This window comes from Tympanuchus pallidicinctus, unplaced genomic scaffold (assembly GCF_026119805.1).
Source record: "Tympanuchus pallidicinctus isolate F22 unplaced genomic scaffold, pur_lepc_1.0 scaffold7, whole genome shotgun sequence".
NCBI classification, from domain to species: domain Eukaryota; kingdom Metazoa; phylum Chordata; class Aves; order Galliformes; family Phasianidae; genus Tympanuchus; species Tympanuchus pallidicinctus.
Genome location: NW_026294791.1, coordinates 139,172 through 150,611, shown reverse-complemented (window position 1 = coordinate 150,611; position 11,440 = coordinate 139,172).

The following is an 11,440-nucleotide window of genomic DNA, read 5'->3' as shown; positions in this document are numbered from 1 at the left end:
GATAAATATCGTGTTTAGACTGCAATAGGTAATTATTTACGTGGCACTACGAGGCGAGTTCCAAGAAATGCCTTTTTGAAGAACTGCATATGCCGAATCTCTCTCAGTTTCTCTGATTTTTAAACCAGAGTTAATCCAGAAAATTCACCGGAGTTACGTCTGGGGATGCTGCAAAATGGGAAGGAAATCAACTTCTCCATTTCTCTCCCTTCCCGTAAAGGAAATTTAAACAGCACACTCTTAGTGGGATACTGATGCTAACCAAAATATCTTCAATATAAATAATAAATTGAAGGTGTTATACCGGCAGGGAGAGCCTGCCACCCCCACTCCGACACTCTTCTAATCCCACCACGATTTTCCCACCCATACACCTGCCTTTGAGACTGAAGATGAGTTCAGCGGCAGAGGAGCTGCAAACAGGAGGCCAACATACCCTCCTGTAGCACTGGGCTCAGGTTGGGCAGCTACACTCCATTTCTCCAAAGAACAGCTGGTCGTTATCCATCTGGATCTGAACTGGTGACCCAGAAAAAATGGATCTTGTCAGGTTATCACTTGCTGAGCCATCTATTGCTTCTTAACATGAGCAGTTTTGCTGCCAAATGCTTACAGATTTCAATGAGTGCAATCTTTAATTTTTTTAAAGCACTGAAAAGGGAAATGTTTTAGCAGCTAATTTCCCTTTAAAAAATAGTAATGTGCAGCTTTCTCAAAGCATTGGTTTAATCTTCTCACTATAGTAACTCTCCCTTCTCTGGGGAAGAGAGCATTCATAACAGCTGACATTCTGACGCAGTTAGAGCAGCACATTAAAACAGGCAAAATTCAGGTATTTGTCTCTACAAGCCACCCAGCTTTCTCAGAGCCACAGTTAAAACACAGTAGAAAGCATCTTCTAGCTGCATACTACCTCCTAGGCAGGAGTAGCTCTCTTCCTTATAGGAGGTCTTTGTCCTGCTGCTCTGAGTGCTCCTTGGGAGGGCACTGACTGATTATAAAACCATTGGCGAGCAACTGCAGCAAGCTCAAAGAGGTTTGGCAGAGTTTAGGAGGATGCTGGTACAGGAGGCCAAATCAATTGGCTCTGATGGAGCAACATCAGGGAGGAATTTAAGACTAAAGCATTTCAGTTTTTGAATCATTTAGGCTTCAATGCAACCATCTGGTTTTGGACATTCCTGTAACTACCACTCAAGGCAGTGCTTCTGGGAAGAGCGTGGCAGTGCTGTGGCAGAGCAGGCAGCAGCTGAGTCCTATGGCCAGCTAAGATTGCCTCCAGCTCCTGGGAAAAACAGGAACAAATGACAAGTGAGTTTTCTTCCAATATTTTTCCTTGGTTTCTGGGTTTACTCTGAAATACTCAAAGAAAATACTCAAAGAAAAGGCATTCTGTCTATTTAGAAATTATTTTCCACTTACAAATAACGCTCCCACAGACACCCAGAACTCAACAATAAGTGGTTATTCCCTCTGAAAACATATTCTTTAGCAGAGGAAAAATAGAGAAATTAAAGAAAGTTGTTCCTAGGCATCCCCCAGAAGCAACAACTTCAAAGAAATAACTCCAAACAGCATAACAACTTTTTTGCTCTGCTTTCATAAAAGTGCTCAGGTACACAATGAGATACGAACTCAGAGTTGCCCAGCACGACTTGGAATCTAGAAAGGGCCATGGATGCCACACACCACAAGCACAGCTAAGACAAACTAACACAGCAGCCTGGTGTTCACTCAGTTGCTCCAGGGCTATCAGCTCAGTCACCAAAAATCCCTGGGACAGCAAGCACTCGTGTGAACCGACCTCTGCGCTGGAAGATCACCAACACAGGTGATAACCTGGAGTCAGCCTGCAGGATGCTGGCTGCCCCTTCCTGGTTACACAATACCACTGCAGCTCTGCATTTCCTGGAGGTCTCCTGGAGAACAACCACCTGTGGAAGAGGCCACCAAGGTCAACACGTGCAGCTTAGCGGCCATCTCGCTCCCTTAGTCTGGGCGCACTCCTTCTCAGTCTCCTTGCAGACAGTTCTGTGGCCTAAGCCTTCCTTGGCCGTTCTGACCCTCTCACACACTGCGACAGTTCTGGTAGCAGTACTTTCTTACAGCCTGAACGGTTCTTTCTCCACTGGCACATACAGAGCACAGTCAGCCTGAGCTGTGTTTCTCACAGCATTTTCCTGGTTGCCAAGCTGAACGCACCGGATGGTTCTGGCCTCCCTGTTACCCTATTAGTACCGGCGGTTTGATTCCAGCACTGCTTCAGCACATCAGGCTAGTCAGAACAGGCCACTCCTTGAGCAGATCAGCACTGGTGACAACAGCCTTAGCATCTGCTGTCCCAGAAATGACCTCACCCCACACACCGTGCTTCTCGCTGCAGCTCACGAGTGGCTTATGGTCAGCCACGTTTCTCATCATTTTCACTGCTTCCGATTGCTGAACTCCCCACGTACCACAGAACAACAGTCCAGAAATACAGGAATCTGTGCAATGAGAAGTTGCAAAAATTCTCATCACTCCACTCCAGAAAAATTGCTTTTTTCCCTGCATGACATCGCCACCCTTCTCTGTTTTGGTACCGTCTCCAGATTTTCCAGCACATTTCTGGTTTTTGCCAGCACCAATAACAGAGCAATTAGGTGACTGATCACATCAATAAAGATCCTTCCAAGGCTGCCACTGCTCAGAGCCTGTCTGCATGCAGACCTGTAAGCTGAGAGGTGGTGAGCAATTGCCTTTGCATCCCTTGGATGGTTGATTAGTTGGTTCTGTTTTCCTTCACTTACTAAACTGTCTTTATATCCAACCATTCATTTTTCCCACCCTCACCCTCCTGATCACCTTCTCTGGGAGAGAAGGTGATCACTGGGAGTGGGAAGCAGCAAGCAAGAGGCTGCAGGATGCTCAGTTGTCAGCTTAGGTTAATCCAGCACAGACTGTCTCTAATTCAGGTCCTTTTCTCTACTCCCTTGACTCATTAGCCATCTAGCATCACTCATGGTGCTGAAATCACATTGATGGGAAGCTGGACAAAGCACTAGCTTATTTTCAGGATACATTGCATTTTAAAATACTTTTTTTTTTTTTTTTCCCCCCAGCCTCCATGCATATTTAGTTTGAAATATGAGAAATTCCAAAATAAAAACATCACACACATTGCCTTTGGAACAGCAAAGCAAAGTGAAGATTACTTCTCTTTAAGGCACAACATTTTGTGTTGGATTTCTTTTCACTGTATGTTCTTTAATTGTTCATAGCAACCTTTCAAGGCATTTATAGGTCTGGAGTCATTCCTCATACATTTATTTCTGTCTGACCACAGAAATCCAGTAACTTCAATACTGGAGCTGTCTCTCTGGTCCAGTTGATGCTTCCCAACAGCTTGCACTGCAGCAGCAGTTCTGGCAATAGCATGACTTGGTAAAACTCAAGGCCAACATTTATGTGACACATAAGTAGGACTGAGATCTCGCCAATATCACGAAGCTGTTTCCCAGCTGGGCTGTTTCTATTTACAAAGTTCTCCTAGTAAGGAAAGACTTCATTGTACTGAAATGCATGCAGACACTCAGTAGTCGCAAAATGCAAAGTCATAACATGCAAATGGAAGAAAATACTGACAGTGACAGCACCACAGCAACGCATTGCTCCTTTGTCTGCAAATAAAAGTATTTTGGACCAGATGCAACTGTTACAACTTTCATTTAAGCAGGGGTTCCACCAGTAGTGAAACGGATCACATTCCTAGCACCACTGACGTATATTTTACTTGTAATTATATGTAATTCTTTGCTTTCACAGCAGACATATGACAGAAAATTTTGCCCAAAAGGATGTATGAGTTTTCAGTGACTGAAAATTTTTTTTATATGCCTAGGGAAAGGCAGAAAACAGGGCTAAGGAAAGAAGCTTCCGTATGCAAATCACAACCAGAAAGCTGTCCTCAACAGCTAAGCACGGGGTGCTGGATGCCAATACTCTGCCCATTCCAGGGTACGTTGTAGACAGGTCCTCACAAGTACTGAAGACCTCCAGTGGTACTGCAGGCAGGACATCTTGATCACTACCTCCTTTGCTTAAAGGAAACAGTCACGCAGAATTTTACAAACACTGAGCTTTATGCCTTCTTTAAACACTGAAGGTGTGACATTGTGTGGAAGAGCTCTCAAGAAACCCTCACACCCCCAGTGCTTGCTGAAGCTAACAAAGCTCATCTGGATGGGAAGGCTCTTTGTGCTTCAAACCAAATCCTGTCCTTATAACTCGCCTACAGGCTGATACTGATGTCAGCCATTGGATACAATTCCAACCATTGCTTTCCTTCCCAGCCCCAGAACAGAGTCATTTCTCATGAAATCCTTTAAAAAAATATTAAAAAGTCATCTACCTCTCATCTGCTTTCTCTGTTTCTTCTGCTCCTCTGGTGAGTCATCTCAGAACTGCCTGCCAGGGCCTCCAGCAACCACAACACATACAAATAAAGATCACTTCCAACACAAAGGGAAGTCAGAGAGAGAGCTTGAAGCAATAGCATATTGCACTAGCAACTGATATTCACTTCATTATTAGCGACTCGGAATCCCTTCTCAGCCCTACCAGAAACATAAAATACTAACAAGTGCAGAGGGCATTTGTAGGGCACTGCATCATAAAGCCAAAAGGAAAGTCAGACATAGAAAACTGAGCTCTTTTAGGAAAAGAGGAAAAGATAGTTTCAAGAACTCCCTCACGGTCTCTCTTGCTATGCACAGTAAGGCTTTGGAACAAGGAATTGTATATATATATATGTATATATATATGTATATATATAAAATACATCGTCATTGAAGTGCATAGTGCAATAAGCCTTAGGACTTTTTTTTTTTTTTTAATCTTTAATGGCACCAACCACAAGTCTCAGAAATAATAATCCTATGTTTGAGTGACTCTGAGAATGATATAGAGTCAAAAGAGCCATCCTCTGCTATAGAGCATTTGGAAACACAGGAATAATTCTGCTCTGACAGTGCAGAAATCTCTTGCATTGCTGCATTCAGCTGAAAATGAAGGGACTGGTGTCACCTTGCTCTGCAGCTCCTTAACAGCAAGCTGTGGATTTGAAGCTGGTCCCACAAGAAGTCAGGCTGCGCTCTCTGGAGCTGCATAGCAGAGCAGCACAGCACGGGCTGACATGCACAGAAGCAAGAGAGTTCTCCATGCAGAAGGAAAGCAGGAGATGGCCCACAGCTCGACAGAATTAATCCCTTACCTTACAAATGAGACACTCAAAAATCAGTCCAGTAAATTTACTTGGCAGCAAGTAAGAGAGCAAGGTCTTACAAATGGGCAGCTTTAAACAGGTGAGTCGTTCCAGTTAGCAGAACTCTTACTACTCTTCAACCAGTTTTAGACCACTGCTCTGCTTGGACTCACTGCCTGTTAGTTGAACAGAGTAACAGCAAACCCTTGAGAAAACACCTGGTTGCTCCTCCCAGAAGTCTAATATGGTTCAAAACAGAAACAAACACAAAAGGAGTTGTCTGTTACAATTAGCACCTGAAAGAGTCAAAGGCCTTTGTACATATGCAGTACAGACTCAGTTAAGCTGCACCTCAATTTTTATATCCCACTTTCTACACTGTAGCACACAGTAGTCTAAGAACTGCAACGTCTGTCAAATCCCAGCTTTGCACTCCAGCTATACCGTGGTTCTCTGGCAATTGCTCTATTCCAGAATTTTATGCTTTTAATTTACGCTGCTGTTATTTTTACTGTCCTGCAATTATTTCTACACTATATCAGCTCCCATTAAACATGAGATTCAAGTATTTACCAGGGAATTAAACCAGATTTCATACAAAAGTTCTATTTCATGAACTACTCATAAATATGATGAATAAAAAAATATTTCCAAACTATTAAGTATTATGATAACCCTTACAGGCTATCATAGAGTCTTTCAGGGGATAGATTACCTGCAGTCTTCTGTGACTGTTTAGCTGGTGTAACTGGAAGTTAAATGCTTAAACGTAAAGCATTTCTCCTTTGGCAACATGTCAACAGCTAAACAGGCACAGGGTTTCTAGGAGAAGGCACAGGAAGTCTAGCATAACCATCAGCAGTCTTCTATTGCAGTGAGGCCAAAAGGCACCACAGTGTGTATATGACAGAAACTTAACTAATGTGTAACTTTAATGAAAGTACAACTCTGAAATTCCTCTGACCACCGAAGCAAAAATGCCATTTATCCTATATTGAGAATCTAAGCAGGGGACCTCATCTTAAAAAAAAGTATGTCTGTATGTCATACATCTGATACAGCACCGGTAGTTCACATCTGCTTCTTTCAACACAGCCATTTTAAGAGCTATCCCTCAACTCCGGCACAGTAACCAGCTCTAACTCAGCCTGTGAGCAACAAGAAAGTAAGGAAATAGGTGGAAACTTCTGAAAGATCGTATTTCGGGGATTTCCCACCCCCGATTTTCCTTCTATTCTGGTTTTAATAGAGCCAAGAGCCTGGCCCTGCAGGCAACAGATTTGCTGCCCCACAGGAGCATCGCTGCCTGTGAGCCAGCTGCGTTCCTGCCCCAGAGCTGGCTGCCCAGCCCCAGGAGCACTGCTGCCAGCGCCCTGCTGTGCTCCAGCAACGCCAAGCAGCCCAGGGCTCCAGAACAGGGGAAGGTTGGGCTGGTGATAACATTCAGGCGCCCAGACCATGAAAGGCACTTACACAGCACATATTTAATTCTTGTGAAAAGTTTCTAATTGTTCTTCTGCAGCATCGCAAAGTGATTCCTATTTTGCACGCCACCTCAAATGGAAACACTGACTCTGCTTCTTGGAGTAAAAAAAAAAAAAAAAAAAGAAATTCAGGTTTCATGAAGAACAGTTTTTTGGGCTACTTCCATAGTTACACTTCACCACATGTATTGCACATATTCATTTTCTCCTGAGATTTAAGGAACTCTGCCCCTTGTCTGCATGGAATCTCTCACTGCGAGCAAAGCCATGCTGTTCATATAGATCTGCAACTGCAAAGCTTAAGTGATGAACTGCACTGAGTTCTGCAATGAATCCTAATAAAGCAGAACAGGATTTACTATGTATTCTCTACAAAAAGGGATTTATTTATTTATTTATTTATTTAGCAAATTCTGGGATTAGCCTGGGGGAAGCGTGAGACAATAGATTTTAACATTTTAATAAATGCATGCAACTCCTTGGGGAAATTAAAAAGGAAAAAATACCAGATCGGTTGTTGCAGCCTGCATGCCAGATTGTTGGTTTTCTTTCTCAGCACTCCTGCGTCCCACTGCTCTTGCAATGGTCACCAAGATGAACGTGCATCTCCTCTTGCAGCTCCCTGCATCTGTAGTGCCGTGGCTCCAGCTGACCTGAACAAATCCCTTCAGGGCAGCAGCCACCAGGGTAACCCAGGCAAACACACCAAGGTCTGCTCAGGGGCAGCCACGTCCTACTGGGTTTCCTGACAACTCCCCACACCCTGCTCAGGAGATCTGAGGGCACAGCAGGGGGAGGTGGCACAGCCCTGCCCTGTACCTGTGCTGATTAAACTGGCTGCAGCGCCAGCAGCACGGTCAGCCACGGCAGGCACCCTGTGCCCTGGCTGCTCCACACTTAGGCCTCATGGCCACGGGGCAGGGAAAGGACAGGCAGAGACCCAGAGCAAAAGCAGTGACGTGTGCTCAGACAGCCCCTTCCCACCAGGAAGGGGGTTGGTAACCATGCTGCAGTCTATTCAGGTACAGCTACTGAGACAAAGAGCTGGAGCTGTGCTCAGTCCACCTGTGAAAGATGCTGTGTTTAACTGCTCTCCATTTCATCCTGCTCTTTAGTTTGCTACAAATGCATGCATTTAGTTTGATACAAATGCATTGTTTAATTTAGAGTCAGCTATAGGTTCAAGGATTCTTCCTCTCTCCTGTTAATACTCCCACAGCTATCTAGGAAGCTCAGCTACACAGATATTGACAGAGAGCAATAAATAATAAAGATACTTGTCATTTTTGTTCCCACAGGCACTAGGACTTCAATTCATGAAATAAGGTGCCTGTTTCAGTGAAAGTGTTCATTAGTGAACAAAACAAACAGGATTAGAAGATGTTTCTAAGCAGTCCTTACCTAAAAGTAGTCCTCCACCCTGTGCAGATAGCTACGCGTAAGAAGTCAACTGCAAGGAATAAGACATCTGCACAGGGAGAGTCTGAATCCCTGCTCCCCGGCACCTCTGCCTTCTGCGCAGGGAGCCCTGACCTCCTTTCATCAAATAGGACTCAAGGAGAGCACTTGTCAGGGTAGGAGAAAGGTAATAAACACTTCTGTCAATATCCCGTTCTATGCCTGAATCAAAAGCATTCTTCCTGCCCTGTGCTGCCTAGGGGGCTGTACACGGATCAAAGTTTGTGTAAGCATTAAAGTACAGACAAGGAGTCTCAGGGTAGCACTCCAGAAGCAGCATAGCCATTTCTAGTCAGAGGAAGCCTGCCTGCAGGTAACTGCTCACACAGCGCACACAGCACACCCAGCTCAGAGTCACACAGAGCCCTGAGCAGGGCACCAGCCTCCCCTGTAACGGGCTGCAGGGAGCAAGCACACTCAAAACAGCTTTAATCTCCAGTACCTGCTGTTACACCACTGCAGGATAGCACCTCTCATCATCGGGAGTGTAAAGAGTTCCAAGTGCTGAGACAGACTGAGGTGTCCAGTTCTTAATCCAAAACAGCAGCACAGCTTTCTGAGTTGGTTTTGTACGATATGCCATAGGAAAAAGGGAAGCGTACCGTATGTAGGTGAGGTGGCTCGATTCATACATCATCTAGGCAAAACAGGAGCCTATGTTATTTCTATCATTAGTTATAATTAGAGAACTCTAATCAACCCCCTGCCTGCCCCAGTACTCAAAAGTCTTTGAATCTGCAATTTTACCTATATTCTTCATTAAAGAGGTAAAAAGGAAGAGAAAGTCATTCATGAAATTCCCATCCACATCAAGGATTTTTATTTTCAGAGGATTTTTATTTTCGAGGTTTTACATTCAACACATGCATCTTTAGTCTTTTTAAGTAGGAATACGGTACTCCACCATTACCACCTCCAATAATATTTCACACTATACATACATTTACGTAATGCCTAATAAAGATTAGATATTTCTCAGTCTTCTTCAACAGTTATTATAAGACTCTCGTGCAGAGAGAGAAATACAGATCTTTATCTTCTCTCAGGAAGACAACTGCAGGGGGTATTCATTGCATGCAGTTGCTGGTGCAAGTGAATTACTCAATAAGCTTCAGCATTTTGAGTCTCAACTATTTCCAACAGATGGTGCTGATGACATAATTGCTAACGACTAAATTTCAACTTGTTAGTGAAGGATTTTTAAAGACACAGGTAAGTAGAGTCAAGTCCAGACTGAGCTCTTCAACAGGGCCACCTTGACACCAATTTCACTTCCATCCATTCCACAGTTTGCTTTCTGCATTTACAGTAGGTTTCCTACAGATACTGGAAAATACCCTGTTCCCATTCTCACTGCTGAAGCCTGAAGTGTTTCCTTGCAGGGATCATGGATTTCACAAGATGCTGCATTTAACAGGGCCATAGAGACAGGGGGACGATTACCCATACTCTTCCGTTGTCGTATCGCTACTCAAAACCTCATCAGCCATAGATGCAATGACATGAAGAAACACTTATTTTAAGCCAAATGTTTCACTCACACAGTCAAACACGTCTGCCATTACAGAGAATCAAGGAGATCACGCTGCCCCTGCCTAGAACTTCCACAACTTGCAGGAAATCAATTTAAGAGCCTTACACAGCTGATCTCAGAAGCCAATCTGCATACCAGGGGATGTGGGGAAAAAAAAAGGGCAGGAGAAAGGTTGGGGGAAGAAGTCCTTCTTTGAGAAGGACAGCACAGATCTGCTTGTTGCTGAGGTCACAAGTTTGCAGTAGAACCTCCTAGTGAAATATCTGACAGGAACATCTTTGTTTTCTACAGAAGCTCAGCACTACTTGCCAGATTTGTTCCCTTTTTCCCCCAGATATAGCTAATTACCTATAAGCTTTACAGAACCAGTGAAGCTTAATTAAAGTTTCGTGGAGGCAAGTCTCTATGAACCTAGCATGTAATATGCAGAAGCCCCAAAGCAGAAAGCATATCAAGAAAGCCAAATATAATCACCTGTCAAACACATGGTCCAATTGCCAGCTCTAAAATACCCCAAGCATGCACTGAGCTCAAGTAGCAATCAGGCCAGGATGTAATGGGTGCTCAAATCCCAGCAGTTTCCATTTAACTGCTGGATGCATGCAAGAGCCTTTATGAACTTGAATCAGAAAGCATCATGTCTATTGACCTAGACAAACCTGCCTCAGTCTCATCAGATTTCCAGCATCCTGTCTCTAGAAAGGAACTATGAGATAGCATAACAGCAGGCAGCACCTGTGCCATTCCCACCGAGCAGCTATGGAGTAAAGGAGCAATAAAGGTAGGAATTGGTTGCAACCTGTTTGCTCAGCTGATCTGGAACAAGGTGTTTGGTGACTCTCACAGATCCATGCTTTCTGAAACATAATTATCTCAGAACTCAGTTACTGTTGTTGATACAAGCCAAATCAGCGATCTAGGCAAACAAAGCAACAGCTTCTGGAGGTGCAGTGACACCAACTTGCTTACAAGCCCATTACTCAAGCAGCTGAGAATCAAGGAAGTTCACAGCCTGACCTTCCACTGATCAGCCAGCTCTCCTGCACAGCTGGGTCCCAGGCACTGAGCAACGCAGCTCCAGAGAGGAATTGGCAAAGCAGCTGGAAAATTGTTCAAGGTCTTCTTAAGCACCACAACTATTTGGCACTGTTAAAAAGGACACCAGCTCCAAACGCAGCCAAATCAGTTTTTTTAAACTAACAGTCACCTTTGTTCAGACCAGCATACTGAAAGATGCATCGGCACTGGAACTTCCAGAACTGACACCAGAAGAGGGAAACAAGCACTGCATACATAGGATTTCGTTCTTTTTTGAACAAATAGATCAGGTTCAAAACTGGTAAAGGATTGAGTTTAAAATAGTTCTTCCCTTTTTTTTTTTTCCTTTCTTCTAGTAGCCCATGCAAACAGACCCACACCACAGCACATGGATTCTGATCTCCTGGGCAGTTCACAACCAGCTCCTCATGCATAAGAAATCCCTTCTCAGAATGCAAAGTCCTTCTGCCTCTCCAGGTGGGACCAGTTTGTATGGAGGTCACCAGAGCTTCAGAGCACAGGGACAGGTTTTCCAGGATCGTGCCTCTCCGTCACCACCCACCCCTGCCAGTTCTCTGCACCAAACAGCATGCTTCATACCTAATAGCTGTAACCATCTGCAGAGACTGACAGGTTTAATACAGCTGCTCAAGTAATCAACTCATAAGCCAGAAGACTCTTACA